We start from the raw sequence: 6,000 nt of genomic DNA on the forward strand, positions 1-6,000 counted from the left end.
CCAACCCAAATCAGAGTTATGACTTGTCAAATGATGAACAAAAACCTACTGAAATGAAGCCAATGCATGCTAGAAAGACATGCTACTTTGATGTGCCACAAATGGGATAACACTACACATACAAGAAGCATGCATAGGGTGACCAAACCAGCCATGGACAGAGTTAAGGCAAGTCCTAAAAGTCACAAAAAAGTGCCTAAACTAAGCCTCAAAAGTATAGAGATACATGCTCATTTGATAGGCCAATAACTCAAGTAAACAAAACAAAACAAAAAAGAGAAGGGGGTCATCCCCTCTGATTTGAGGCCTCAAAACCACATGTTTACCACTAAAAATCCACTGGATTTTAGTGGCTAAAAGGCCAAACAAATACTAACTCAAAGGCCTTAAGACATGGCACAAAATAAGGCCAAACAAGGCACACAAGAGGGTAGAACATCTTCAACACCAAAGAGGCCTTAAACAACCATCTAAAGCACTTAAAAACAAAACTTTTTTCAGTTGAAAGCAAGGCCTAAAACAATATGTAAGGATGGCCAAAGTGGTATACAAACAAAAGCTTAAATGGGAAAAACACTCACCCTTAAAGCACAACTTCAAAACCAGCAATATCTAAGGCCAAAAACCAATTTTCAGAGCTCAAACAACACTCCCAAGAACCTCAGCTCAAAGATGGTGGTGTATCACTATGTGTTTGTAATGCAAAAGTGAGAGAAAAATGCACTTTTAAGGCACAAAACAAACACAATATAGAGAGAAAGAATGAGAAATACATATATAGAGAGAGAGATATGTCTTCTCCAAAAATACTGAACCTTTCCTGGGGAGGAAGGGCCTCTCCTAATAAAGAGGCATGCAAAGCAAAGCTTGTTGAACAAGCTTGGAAAGGGCTTCATCCCTCCATACACGTGTATGGAGGAGAGATGAGTGAAAACCAGCTGGCTCAAAAGATCTGGAGTGAAATCTGCTGAGACAAAGTGTTCTGCCGGCCGTCAGTTGTGGCCGGTAGTGTCTCATTGATGGCCGACAGGCTTCATCAATAGCAGGCAGGGACAAAATCATGGCCGGCAGGGCCAAAAGGTGGTCGGCAGTGCCTCACAATGAACATGCAGAAATGGCCAACACAGGGTCAAAAAATGGGGCAGAAAGGATACAGGGTTTGGAAAGCTCAAACCTGTGACGTTCCGCCGCGAACTCGAATACTCAACGAGCAATCGAACTTGTCATCGGATGTACCTACAAGCATATCCAAGTCTTGAGGACGGTAAAAAATGGGGTGTCTACACTGCTGTTCGACATTGGCCTCTCTATCAGATAAACGTTAAGAATGCTTTTCTTAATGATCATCTCACTAAGGAGGTCTACATGCTTTCTCCCCTTGGTCTTCTCAACTCCTCTGGGCAAGTTTGCCATCTTCGGCGTGCTCTGTATGGTTTGAAATAGTCTCCTCGTGCTTGGTATTATCGCTTTCAAACTGCTATTACCAAGCTTGGATTTCATTCTTCTGCTTCCGACTCTGCTTTGTTTCTGAGACATACCTCACCTGGTTTTGTTGCTCTCCTACTCTATGTAGATGATATGATTATCACTGGCTCTGACTCTTCTGTTATCTCTGAGGTCAAACAACATCTTTTCTGCACCTTCGAAATGAAAGGTCTGAGTCTATTGCAGTATTTTCTTGATATTGAGGTTGCCTCTTCTCCAAAGGGCTATTTTTTGTCTGAGGCCAAATATGCTGATGAGGTTATTCACCATGCCCGTCTTACTAAAACTAAGGTTTCTAATACACCTATTGAGCTTAATGTGAAGCTCAACTCTACTGATGATGTCCCTCTGGATGATCTCATTTCCTATCGTGAGCTTGTGGGTTGTTTAGTTTATTTGACTGTCACTCGCTTTGATTTTACTTATGTTGTTCATGTGGTTAGTCAGTTCATTTCCGTTCCTCGCTCTACCTATTGGGATGCTTTGGTTCGCATTCTTCGCTATCTCAGAAGTACCATATTTCAAGACTTACTGTTGTCCTCTATTTCCTCTTTAGATTTGGTGGCCTATGCTGATTCTAATTGGGCTGGTGATGTTAATGATCGCAAGTTCACCTCTGGTTTCTGTATGTTTCCTGGCAATTCCTTGATCTCTTGGAAAAGTAAGAAACAAACTGTTGTTACTCGTTCTACTACCGAAGCTGAGTACCGTGCTATAGCTCATGCTACTGTTGAGATTGTTTGGTTTCATTGTCTTCTCTCTGATTTGGGTGTACCTCAGTCTTCTTCAACCTGTCTCTATTGTGACAACCGCAGTGCTATTCAGATTGCTCACAATTTGTCTTCTATGAACGGACCAAACACATTGAAATTGATTGTCATTTTGTCCGCCAGTATTTGCGGTTTGGCTCTATCTTACTTTCTTTCGTCTCCTCGGCTTTGTAACTTGTGGACTTTTTCACCAAAACTCACACTACCGCTCGGTTTTAGTTTCTTCTTTGCAAACTCTCCATATTTTCGGCTAAAATATCTTGAGTTTGAGCGCAGGTGTGGGAATATATGTATATATGGCATACTTGTGTATATTAGGAATTAGGCAGATTAGGCAAGATTGTGGTGGTGTAAATAGGAATGTATTTCTTTTTTCAATCGTAGATTTAGGACTATATAAATTGATGAATTATTAGTAAATAATACAAGTTGAATATACAAGTTTATTCAAAAACGTACAACATAAAAGAAATCAAAAAAAAAAAAAAAAGAAAGAAAGAAACATCATACATGGGATAACCACACTTACTTTTCCCTTGATCGAAGATTGAAGAACAGGTGGCAATATTTGACAATTTTCATGCTTGTGAATCATCAAAACAAAGCGCAACTGCTAAGGTTGATTGGGCATTAATGATATGAAGCTAGCATGAAAACCCTATGGCACCCTCTGTGGCAGTGTTATGTTGGCAACTGACTCACTTCCAAAATTCTTCATATCAACTATATAAACCTACAAAATGGAAGAATTTAACACAATTTCCCATGTTTATCATAACAAGAGAACAAGCATAGTTTTCGGAACCTATTTTTTGAAAAACACTAAAAATTAGTCAGTGATAAAAATAATCAAATTACAAAATGCTAGCATTTGCACTCACCTCTAGTATGTATATATATATATATATATGAAGACTCCTTGTTTCCATTTTTTTTTTCATTTTAATTTAGATTTCCAACAATAATTTATATGGAGCAAGAGGATTGTGATCTCTCTATTCCATTACATCATCCAAGTTTACTGTAAGTGTAATGATCTTTTCTTAATTTAAAATAGTTATAAATTTACATTCATATTTCATAGTCATTACTCCATTACATATGTCATACTTTTATTTCCAAATCTGGTAGTCCTTTAAATTTTCAATTAGTCATTACTCCATTACATATGTCATACTTTTATTTCCAAATCTGGTAGTTCTTTAAATTTTCAAATTGGTTACCGGTGAATAAATTTTTGCTGAGTTTGTATCAAATGTGAGAGATTTTGAAATAAATTTATTAGACTTAAACACTTTTAAATTTATTTTTATTAAAATTCATATAGCTTTTTCAACATTTTTGTTTCCAGCTCCCTCATCATAAGCCTTTACTAGTATATATATATATGGAGGGGGGGTGGGTAGGGATGGCAATTTGAAACCGGCCCGACAGGGATCCCCGATCCCGACCCCGATTTAAGCGGTTTTTTCCCGAAAAATACCCCCGACGGGGAGGTGACGGTATTTGAAAATCAATCCCCGATCTGTCACGGGCCGGGGACGGTGATCAGTGTTTGATCCCCGGCCCGGCCCGATCCCCGGCCTCGGCCCCGTCCCAGGCCCCATCCCCGAATTTCCCCGAAGTGAAATTACTTTTATACCCCTTATATTTATATATTTATATATTTATATTTAATAATAATAATAATAAACCAACTCTCTCCCTCACTCTCATCTCAACTCAACTCTCTGTGAGTCTCTCTCGTTCATCTCTCTCTCCCTCACTCTCATCTCAACTCTCTCCCACTCTGTCGTTCATCTCGCTGTCAACTCTCTCTCTCGCGGTCACCGACGGCGACGTCAGCACCACCGCTGGCCCCGACTCCCCCTCTCTCTCACCGACGGCGACATCACCACCACCGCCGCACAACGTCTGTCTCTCTGCCACCACCACCAAACCCGCAGCCACCGCCAGCCACTCTCGATCTCGATCTGTGTCACCACCACCGAACCCACCGACGGCGTCGCTCAGATCTGTGTGTGTGAGATCTGTCTGTGTGTGTGTGTGAGATCTGTCTCTGTGTGTGTGTGAGATCTGTCGCCGATCAAATTTTTTTTTTAGATCAATTTTTTTCTGTGTGAGTGATGATCTGATCTGTGTCTGTGTTAGATCAATTTTTTTTTTTTAAAGTTTAAATCTGTATTTGTTGTTGTTGATGATGATAAAACATAGTATTTTTTGTTTCAGATCTGTGTGTGTGAGGCATCTGAAATTTTTTTTTTTTTTTTTTAGCCGAGGAATGCTCGGGGTCGGGGAAACCCGATCCCCGTTGGGGGCGGGGGTGGGGGCAGTGATAGGATCCCCGTCGGGGATCGGGGTCGGGGCCGGGGCCGGGGAAAATTCGACCATCGGGGATCGGGGACGGGGATTGTGATCCCCGGCCCCGCCCCGCCCCGTTGCCATTCCTAGGGGTGGGGGGGAATGGAAAAGCAAAGCAGAGCATATACTGATGTTGTGAAAAATTTACAAACCTAGTGGGGACTGAAGAGGCGGTGGAAGCAGAAGCTGGTCTCCTCCTCCAATGTGACCAGCGGGGGAAGAGAGGTGGTTCCGCAGTAATGGTTGTGGCGGCGGGGGACGGAGGGAGACGGTGGTGATTGTGTTTTGCAGATAATGAGAGGGGGGAAAATATGAAAGGGAAATGACACTTAGCCTCCGTTTGGAAAGTGGGTTGACTTTTTGATTTTTTGACTTTTTTAGTTATTTTAGTCTGGGGCTAAAAAGCCTGATTTGGGAAGGACTTTTTGACTTTTTTGACTTTTTGGCTTTTAGGTGAGGTGTCATCTTGTTAAATGACCAAATTGCCCTTTTCCATTTTTTTTATTTTTTAATTTGGGTTTGGATTTGGCATATTTTCGTTTTTTTTTTTTTTTTTACAATTTTGGCTTTTTGCTGGGAAAAAAAAATTTTTGGTTTTTTTTTTTTGTATTTTTTTTTCAATTTTGGCTTTTTGTTTAAATTTTTTTTTTTTTTGGATTTGGCATATTTTGGTTATTTTTTTATTTTAATTTTTTTATGTTATCTTTCGATTTTGCGTATTTTGCTAATTTTTTTTTTTTTTGGGTTTGGATTTGGCTTTTTTTGTTTTTTTGTATTTTTTTTTTGTATATTGGGTGTCGATCTGCTGACTTTTGCTTAATTTGTTTATTTTTTATTTTATTTTGGGTTTGAATTTGCCATATTTTGGTTCTTCTTTTTTATTTTAATTTTTTTATGTTAGGGTTTCGATTTTGCCTTTTTTTTGTTTTTTTTTTGGGGGGGGGTTTCGCTTTGTCATTTTTTGCTTTATGTTTTTTTGTTGACAATTTTTGTATGTTGGGTTTCGATCTCCCGAATTTTGCAAATCCAAATTTTTTATTTTTTATTGTTTTTTTTTTGAGTTTGGCGGATTTTGCGTTAATTTTTTTTTTTGTTTGAATTTTTTTTTATTTTGCGCTTGGATTTTTCGTATTTTGCTTAATTTTTTTTCCTGTTACTTTTTTTAATTTTGGGTTTGGATTTGGGGTATTGTGCTTAAATTTTTCAATTTTTATTTGGGAATTTATGTTTTTGTCTTTTTATTTTTTTTTTGTATTATAACTATGTTTTTTTTTAACTATATTTTTTTTTTGTCTTGGATTTTTATTTTTAACTATGTCTTGTTTTTTTTAATTGGTATACAATAACTTTTTTTTAATATATTTATGTGTTTCATTTATTTGTA

This window comes from Camellia sinensis, chromosome 13, assembly GCF_055761805.1.
Source record: "Camellia sinensis isolate YWXY chromosome 13, ASM5576180v1, whole genome shotgun sequence".
NCBI lineage: Eukaryota > Viridiplantae > Streptophyta > Magnoliopsida > Ericales > Theaceae > Camellia > Camellia sinensis.